Below are 11,013 nucleotides of genomic sequence, written 5' to 3'. Positions count from 1 at the left end.
GCTTTAAGCATGCTCCTCGCCATGTCCATGATTGTTCTATTCTTTCTCTCAGCAACTCCGTTGTGTTGAGGTGTGTAGGGGCAAGTTATGTTATGTTGCAACCCAAGTTCTTCACAGTGCCTCTTGAATTCATTAGACTTGTACTCACCTCCTCCATCACTGCGCACCATCTTAATTTTTCTGCCACTCTCTCTTTCAACAAATGCTTTAAATATTTTAAAGCAGTGGAATACCTCATCCTTGCTTTTCAATACATAAATCCAAGTTTTCCTTGAAAAATCATCAATAAAGGTTAAAAAATACTTATTACCTCCAACTGATGATATGTTCATCGGGCCACAAACATCTGTATGAACAAGCTCCAAAGGAAATTTTGCACGCCAAGGCTCTTTAACAAATGGTGTCCTGTTATTCTTTCCAAAAATGCAAGCCTCACCAAATTGATCAGGGTGATGAATATGTGGTAAACCATTCACTAAATTTCTTTTGGAAAGATTTTCCAAACTCTGAAAATTTAAGTGCCCAAAGCGTAAATGCCACAACCACGATTCATTATTCACTATTGCATTCAAGCACTTGAAATCACCCATTTGAATATCTACTGGAAACATGCGGTTTTTTGATAAAAAGGTTTTAAGAATCAAATTACCTTTTTTTATCAAAAATTGATAATTTATTTCCAACTATGTGCATCTCATAACCCTTCTCAGCCAATTGTCTCATACTCAACAAATTACTTTTCATATCAAGTACATAGAAAACATCATAGATGTACCCGTGATCACCATTCTTCAATGTGATAAGAATTCGCCCTTTTCCAGTCACTGGAACGAACTTGCCATCACCGAATTTCACTTTTGTGCGAAATGAGTCATCCAAATCTGCAAACAACTCCTTCTGACCACACATATGATTTGTGCAACCTGTATCCAAATACCAAGTCTGATTGTTTGGGGTTTCATTTGATGTGGCTGTCATTAGTACTATATGATCCTCTTCATCTTGTACGTGATTACTGTCTTCTTGAGCACAATTGGCAGTATGATTATCACCTTTTGATCTGCACTCATTTGCATAATGGCCACGTTTATGGCAATTATAACACTCAACATTTGATTTATTATAAATGCCTCCTCGTCCTCCGCGACCACGTTCCCCGTGCCAAGCACCTCCATGATTCTGGCCACCACGACCTTTGCTGAAATAGCTACCATGTTTATGATAGGAGCTACCAATTGAGGCTTGTGCTTGTAAAGCCTGTTCAATTGGGTTTTCAATCTTATTGTCATTCATCCGCTACTCATGCGCTCGTAGAGAACCAGACAATAACCTTACTGTCATTTTTGGAAATGTCATTGGCCTCTTCAATTGCAGCAACAACATGTTCAAATCTGGGAGTTAAAGACCTTAAAATCTTTTCCACCTTAGCCTGCTCCGAATGTGTTTCACCATTGGTCTTCATCTGATTTGTCAAGGCAATAACTTTATTTATATAGGCATCAATAGTCTCTGTGGTTTCCATCGGCAACAATTCATATTGGCGTCTTAGGGTTTGAAGACGCACCCTCTTGATCTTATCATCACCTTTATAATTGGTTGACAAAATTGTCCAAGCCTCACTGGCAGTTGTTGCTCCTTCTATCTGCTCAAACGTCTCGTCATTCATCCCTTGATGAATGAGATACAAAGCCTTATTGTCCTTCTTCTTCTGGTCACGATGCGCTACTCGTTGCGCCTCAGTTGCATTAGCAGCTAATGCAGACACTCCACTTTCAACGACATCCCATAACTCATGATAATCAAACAAAACTCTCATTTGCACACACCACCGATTGTAATTTTTTCCATCAAGGATAGAGACTGATAATTGGGTAGAGTTCATAATAACAGACTAGCTCTGATACCAGTTGTAGGAACTAATTGAAGGAAATAAGAGAAGACAAAAGATTGTAGCAACTGATTGAACGTAATTGCACAAAATTGCAAAACTGATCTTGTTCATTTTGATTTACTCAATCATATATATAATAAAATTACAATTACGGGAAGCTATAAAATAGGAATACTAACAGGTTGTAAACTAACTATTAATGCAATATAACGTAAAATAGTTTAAGGTAATAAAATCAGAATTAATAATAATAAAATCTGAATAACAAACAAAAATTAAGTCCAAAGCGTGATCTTTAGTCATCGATTTTGAGGAGATCGACCTCTGAAGCTTCCTATCATCTGAATGATGATACATAGTAAAAAGTTTTTAAGAGATCGACCTCTTAAGTCCCCTATCGATTGAAGGATGATCTCTAGTTATCAATTTTGAGGAGATTGGCTTGAAGGGTCTAACCAAGATCATGGACTAGTATAACCAAGATCATGGACTAGTATCTCAAGAACTGACTAACTATTCACGGTTTTTAAAAATTGGTTTCCAGTGTCCCATATATTATGATTTTTTTTTCTCCTTTATGCAATGTTTACTTCTATTGGTCAACTATGGGCGCAAATGGAAAAACAAGTATGTTTCAACAAATTTAAACAAATGTTCTAATGCAAATTTGCGAAATTCAGAAAAACAAAGTTCTCTACATATTGTGAAGATGTACGAAGAAATCCACCTAATAATACATATACTTACATTAAAGTCCTTATTTGTTCATTATTAATAATTTTTTTAATATTAATTTTAATACAAACCTGTCCTTAACTTTTTCTTTATTCATATACAATATAATTAATTATATTATAAAATAAAATATTAGATATATTTATAATAATAAAAATATAAAATCTATCTATAAAAAATAAAAATATAATAAATATTATAAAGAATAAAAAATTAATTATATTATAAAATTATATATATAATCGAAGTTATAAATTTATATAAAAAGTCGATTATATATTATACATTACTCATATAAGCTTTATAACATGGATTATGTATAATCTATTATTTTATAAATTTTATAATATAATTAATTATATATTATACTATAATTATATAATAAAATATAATAAAATCAATAATAATAATATAAATATAGTTATATAATAATTATAATATTTGAAATTATTTTATAAAGAAGTAATAAAATTATAAATATTATTTTCAAATAATAATAAATATAAATTAAAAAATAATAATGATTAAATTTTTATTAAATAATAATAATAATTTTATTTTTAACAAATATTTAATAATACTATTATTAAAAAAAATATTATAATATAATAAATATATATAATAATATTATTAATTATAAAAAATAATTATAATTGTATTATTTTTAAAATTTAATATAAAAATGTTTTTAAATCAAATTTTTATAATTATAAATATGAAAATTTGATTTATTTTTATCTAATAATTTTTATTGTTATAATAATGTTACATAATTTGTAGTTTTTTTTTTGTCCTTTAATGCCATCATTGGATCATAATTTGTAGTTTTTTATGTTTTGTTATTTTTATTAAATTTACTTATTCTTAACTAATAATTTTTAATTTTTATATATATATATATATATATATTAATATTTTTAATTTTTTTTCAATTATGAATATTAAATTTTATTTTGAAGGCAAATACAACTATTTTCTGATATTTTTTTATTTTCTGACAAATTTACGTATTTTTTCAAAGTCAATTTTTACTTGAAAATAATTTACAAAATTTTAAATAACTCAAATCTATATAAAAAAATCTTTTTTTATTATTAAAACAAATTTAATTATAAAAATAAATTTGTAAATCTATATTTTATACATTTTAAAAAAATAAAAATTTTATCGTATTATTCACGAACTTCAATATATTTTTCTTATAAATTCATTTTTAACTTATCTTAATCCAAGAGGAAGAAACTTAATTAAAATGGTAAGAAGAGATAATTTAAATCAACTCGTAAATACCTCATAATTCAGAAAAATCTTTGAACCAAAAAATTAATAAAATTTAATATCTTCGGTGACTACAAATATATTTTTAAAATCTCAATCTAACATATTCATCATCATATTTTGAAACTTTCATTTTCATTCAATTGTTGAAAATTCTTAACTTATCATTGTATCAATCTAAATCATGCACGAGTCATCAAACACATTAAAAACAAAAGTTCCGTGCACAAACAAACCCTGAGCTATGCATATGCAATTTTCAAACATTCATTTTTATTTAATTGTTAAAAAATCTTAATTTATCAATCTTAAAAAATGCACGAGTCAAAACTCCGATAAGAAATAACTCGAATTCCTAATTCATCAAGTCAATAACAGTCACATCTCAAAATCAAGCAATTTAAGTAAAATACCAATTTGATTTACAAAATATTTTACATGCCAAAGATATAAAAATTGCTATTCATACGACTAACCTTAACGCAAGACTTTCCATTTTCTTGCTGATAGCTTGTAAGAATGGAAGATACAAAGGGAAGGAGAAGGGGATTTGGTTATTTGGAGTTTAGAGAGGAAGGGTTGAAGAAAAAAATATTGAATAAGAACGAAAAGCTTTTTTAACATTTGAGTTTTGGTTTAATCTATATATTTTTTAATACTTTTTTTCATATAATGGTAAATGATTGTTGTTATTTGACTGTCATCCTATCTAGCTGAGATGTCAAGTAGCATAATGATGCCTACCTTGAAAGTTTTTTTTTTAAAAAAAGAACAACAAATAACTTGCTGTTGATGAAATTATAAAGGATTCTTCAGATTCCTAATTGCACCTCATCCATCACTAAGTTAACCGGATTCTTTCTTTTGATTGTATCAGCTTTTAGCCCAAATATTTACTAAGAGCACCACTTAAAAATACTATTCTCACCGTTTACTTATACACAATTCATTTATAATAAAATCTAAAACTAACTCACCAAAATATCATGCACACCTTAAATATATAATTAAATAAATTAGAACTTAAACATAAATTAAATTTAGTTATATTTTTCAATTTATTTTCTTCAATTATATATTAAAACACAAAATAACGCCTTTCAATCATAGTCATACTATTATTGTCATTCTTTCCTTAATAATTCTTAAAGGGATTTAAAAATATTCATGATTTAATTTTCTTAATTTAAATTAAAAATAATAGTTTATAAAAGAATTATTGTTGTTATCAATAATTATTTTACAAAATAATATTTTTCATTGTATTTTATTTTAATAAAAACATGTTTATTTTATTATCTAAGTTAAAGTAAGTTTAATAAATTATTATATTATATTTTTATTTTTTATTTTATAAAAAATATGACGTTAACAAATTAATCTAGATTTATTATTATATATATAATAGTCAAATTTAAGGATAAACACATGAAATTAAAAAGAACTTAAGAATTTTTTAAAATAAATCATTTGTAACAAAGATTAAAAACTTTCAAAAGTTGTTTATGATTAATCACTTCAGAAATATGCATATGCAATGTGTATATATATAAGAAACTGGAAATTACAATGTTTTTTTGGCAACTATACAATTTTTTTTATCAGGAAAGAATTAAGTAAATTAAAGGAATACTTTAGGGGTATTCCAACCCTTATACAAACACCAGCAGCTAGTCTAATAAAGAATACCCTAGTAACTAGCCAAACCTAAGCTTTTATCCTACACTTGGTCTCAAAACAAAACATAACATATAAGTGCAAGGATCAAGTCCCCTTCCTCAGCATAACAGAGTGGTATTCAGCCCCACAACTTCAGCAGCTTACGGGATCAATCGTGTATACACCTCACTCATTTGGTCCATCCCTTCCAAGCACTGGAGCTCGAACATAACAGCAACCAATCCAGGATTAAGGTCCAGCACGTCTTTTCTTATTACAAACAGTTCCATCTGACGACGGAAGTCAGAAAGAATTCGAAGTTTATTGATAGAGGACCCTTTCCATTACTAGCATCTCTTTCGAACACAAAGCTCATCAATCAAGTCGGCAACTATACAATGTTTTGGTATAATTTAAGAAAGTAAACCTTCTTAATCGTTGAAATAATTTACGCAGTCAATTGTGACGATTTGATAGTTTTCTGAAACCTCGCATTTAAAATACACATATAGTACCCTAATAAATTAAAATGAACTTTCTCAACTTTAGATTAAGATATATTTTTTCTTTATCTTATCTTTGAAGATTTATTTTGATTGTTTTAATCTCTTTTTAAAAAACTTTTTGGTAATTTTTATTTCAAATTTTAGCCAATTTAATATTTTTCCATTTCAAAACACAATTTCAAACTATTTTTTCTTGATTTAAAACGTAAAGGTCATGTCATTATTAGTTCATCTCCTTAAAACTATAAATCTCAAAACTGATGTTTAAAATAAAAAAATATATAAATAAAGTAAAACTTACATGAAAAATAAGTCACACGTGTAACTAAAAGAATATTTGGTTTTTTTATTTTTCATTTTTTACTGCCCCATGAGACCTATTTTTCGTGCAATTTTCATCACATTTATTTTTATATTTTTATTTGAACATAAATTAAGTTATCTAATTTACATGTGGAAAATATAAGAATATAAGTTTCACAACTTCCATTAGTAAAACAAATATTCAGAATTATGTTCCAAAATTTAAATGATCATTATTTTGAACAGTTAAAGTGATCCAAATTTAAAAGATTAAGGATTAAAATAAATTATATATATATAGCCGCCCAAATTGTTATATTAGTAACCTTGTTTTGAAAATTCAATAAAGTTTATTATTATTGCGGCTGCTGTTCGATGGCGCAGTACTTCTTTACCTAATGGGAAAGTTGTCGATTTCTTAAATAACCTAACTATGTGTAGAGTGACCCCATTTCAATGTCAAATTCATTCCTTAAATCCCATAAGCTTATTATTATTTAAATAAATTTACAATCCCATAAGTATATGCTACTCTAAAATATACTAAAACAATATTGGTTATATCTATAAAGAAAAAGGTTGATTTTCTTCCACTAAGTCCTAATTAAGAATTTGACGTCATTAAATAGTAAAACCAAATTTTAAATTTAATCATGAAATTTATACAAAGTGTAAAGATCTAGAAAGTAGTTTGAAAATAAAAGTGGTATAATTAAGATGACACTTAATATTTTATTATTAAAGAGAGAAGTACATATAAATATAAAAATCAGTTATATCTCTAAAAACTTTTCTATTCTTATTCTTGGTTTTCTCTTTAAGATTTTGACAAACTTTTTCGAAGATCACCATTGAGTTAGTGAGTAGAGTGATATCACCTTATCAGAATTTTGGTAAATTAAATTCATTTTTTTCTCCTTTTTTTCATTTGAGTCAGTTTTGAGTTTTATGGTTTGTATGGGTAGAAGTATTTACATGTGATGGTTATAACTTTAGGATTAGTCTTTCTAAGTTTAGAGTCCTAATGACATGTTTGAATTATTAATCAGGACTATCTGATGCATGTTAGATTATCCTGTCTTATTTTAGAAGTTTGAATTCTTTGTGAGCACGTCTACTTCTAATTAGGTAAGGAAAGCTAGTTTAAGTTTTCAATAAAACCCTAGGTTAGAAGATCTGGATGTGAAGGTGACGTGGTCACAAACTTCAAATTTTCTTGCAAGGTTTTTTGTTGAATGAATTAGAATGGTTTGATTGAGATTGATTGTGAGAGTATAAATATAGTAGACTTTGAAATTTTGGAAATGTACATGTTGATTGTGATGTTAAAGAAGTTCTTAAATGTGTTGAATTGTAGGATGAATGATTTGACATGTAAACATTGATGAATGTTGATTGTTTGAATTTGAGTTTCAATGAATTTGGTATAGAAATCATGAATGTATAGATATATAGTTGACATAGGAGTTCAATGATAATACCTCTCCAACTTTGAGCAAGGTTATATCATTTTGATCTTATATGTTTTAAAAAATATAAATTTGAGTACTGATTTTGATTTTGGGTGAAAGCTTTGAAAAATATTCAGTTTTATGAAATTTTCTATGATATTTTCGCTCAAGCAAAAGATTTTCACATGCAAAAAATTCTTGCTCAAGTTAGAATATGAAAGTAAAAACCTTGGTCTCGAGTGTATTTTCGCTGAATCGAGGGATTCTCGCTTAAGCGGAAATGGAGTGAAAATTTGGTTTGCTCTCAAGTCTATTTTTGCTCAAGCAAAAAGATTCTCGCTCAAGCGAAAATAGTACTGGAACTGAACTTTCTAAACTTTCTATCAGCCTCATCTTTTCTCATGAGACAAAATTTTTACTCAAGCAAAACTAATTCGTGTCCTTCTCTTGACTGACGCAAATCTTACATAGCTAATTCTTGATATTTTATAAATACTTTTGTTATTTCTGAATGTCAGTGTATTATTTTCTTTCATGTATATATCATCATAAATAGACCCTTTTGACAAGTAATTAAAGAGGAGGGCAACTAGACAATTAATGAAAGGTACAGTTACGAATGAATGTATTTAGAGAACAACTAGAAAGCTATTATTCACTTTTTCAACAAGCATTAATAGCAGTGTTTGAAGTTGATATAATTTTTGAAAAATGATTTGAAACTGAAAAATCATTTTGATTTGGAATGTATTGAAAGAAAATGTAATCATAGTTAGTTTTAGAGAAAAAAAGATCAGATTATAGTTAATGCAAAACTTGAATAAATAATAGTGTGAAATTGATATGACAGAAACGTGTGTGTATATATAGAAGTGCAAACAAAGGTGTTGTCGTCCATCATTCTTCGTAGAACCTCAGTTAAATACTAAATAACACGACAATGGTGGTTACAGAAGCAAGCGGTGTGTCCCTTACAACCTCACTTTCTCACACACCATGCATCTTATTATCGTTTCAAACATCACCATCACATATTATGATCCAAAACAAATTATCCGTTAAATCGGTTGCTTTCCGTGACAAGGTACTTCCTCTTACATCTAAAAACCTCAAACAATGTCTTCCATAGATGTCTTTGTAGTATTCTTCTCTGGACTCTTCTTCCCATTCGCTTTCATATGAATATTCTGATTTTGTCATCTTCTCTTATCAACTTCTTTGCCATAATATTTTCTATTTTCTATTAGTCTGAGACAGATTTTTCTTTACATCTGTTACATTGACCACTTGTTCTTATTAACCACAGTCAAGTCAACGGTCTCCGTTTGGTAAAGAAGAAAATAAACTGATAGAAAAGAAATGACAAATAAAAGTGGATTAATTAAAGAGAAATAAAAAATAAAGTAAAATAAAGTTGAATTTTTTAATTTTCTTTTATTGAATAATAATGTTTTTAAAATTTTATACACACTTTTTTTTACGTCAAATCTGATTCTACTCAGTGAATCTCCTTAAAAGCCTTCCATTTTTTCAGCGCTGAGTATGATATACTTCTGCGTGCAAACTTTAATTATAATTTTTTTTTATTTTTTTCAATTTTTTTTATAAAGATTGAATCACTAATTGGTTTCTAAAATATTATTGTGTATATATATTTTTTATTGTTGATAAAAAAATTAAATAAAATAAAATATCAGTTGCGGGAGAGCTCATTTTGTTTAACTTCTAAGGCCATATGGTGGAACTTCTAGAAACAAAATAATTTGGTTCAACTTTTTTTATATGGTTTGTATTTAGAACATGCATTCTAAATTAGGGTTGAAAATCAAATCCATATCTAAAAAGTAATAAATATTAATCTAAGATAAATATTATATATTCATAAAGTAAAGTTGTTTTTTATTATAATTTACTTACTAAAGAAATATCTATAACAATATAGAATGACATTTTTTTTCTCTATTTTACTGTGCACATTCATATTTATATTTTAGCCTGAATTATATTTATACACTACAAGTGATAAATTATTCACTATTACTTTTATTTTTATGGAATTACCATTGGCCTTTTTATTTTCTTAAGAAATGTAGAGATAGCAAAGGCCGCTTTTCCACTATTAATTATAATAAAATTATAATTAACGGAGTAAAATAAATATTGGCTGGGACTTTAATCCACATATATAGTTTTCAATAAAACCACATGTGGAAAAATAATAGTTTTCTCTTTAATTTTTTATTTGTTATTTTAATATTTTCTATTTTTTCACTATTTTTTTACGATATGAGTTTCCAAACTTTTTTTAAACAAATTATATTTTCAGTTTAATATTTAATTTTTTATTATTATAGTCTAATTGAATTTTATAGCCGACATATTATGTAGTTGCTTTCCACTACAAATATAAACAATGAAATTTTAAAAAATGTAGTTACTTATAGTGGTTTCTAATTAATTATGAATATAAAAATCATTACTCTAAAATTATATAAAAATATTTATTTTATATTTTTGTGAATAGTCTTGTTTGAAACTATTTCTTTACATGAGAAAAATCAAAAAATTTAGAAAAGGCAATGCGATCTGATCCGTTTTTATTTGGTTTGTAAATTATGGATTAGATTAATTTTATTGATTATATTATATAAGGTTGGTCCACAACTTGTGAGCTGTATAAGAAAAATATTTTTGAAAAAATTATAGATAGAAATGTATCTTAATGAAATTTCATTAATAAAAAAAACATGTTGTTGAACAATTGAATTATTTTGAATAGTTTTTTCAAGAATTCATGCAGTAATTGTCCTAGTTATGGAAGTACGAGCTATACATATAAGGAGTTATAACATTTAGGGTTAGGTGACCTACACATGTGTTATTTGTGGAGATTGAAATAAAACTTTAAGATATATAGGTTGGCCCGCCCTTCCCATGCATGGCCTGCATGAATTGGTTGTTATGTGAGATGAGTTTAAGCGGGCCAATAGGTTAAAATAACTAACCTGTTTCAAATTTTTTCTTATTTGGGCTGTCAGCCAACCTGCATGGCCCGTTTTACATTGATACCCCTAAGAAATTCAACAAGAGTACGAAAAAGTGCAAGAGTGATAACGAACTTTCAAAATTTTCACCATGTTTTCTTTATTGGATTTTCTCATGCATGGTAGTAGGTGCCTAGTCTAATTGA

The sequence above is a fragment of the Phaseolus vulgaris genome, chromosome 5 (genome assembly GCF_051622355.1).
Source record: "Phaseolus vulgaris cultivar YP4 chromosome 5, ASM5162235v1, whole genome shotgun sequence".
NCBI lineage: Eukaryota > Viridiplantae > Streptophyta > Magnoliopsida > Fabales > Fabaceae > Phaseolus > Phaseolus vulgaris.
The sequence above is the reverse complement of the archived record's forward strand: the minus strand, read 5'-3'. Positions refer to the sequence as shown.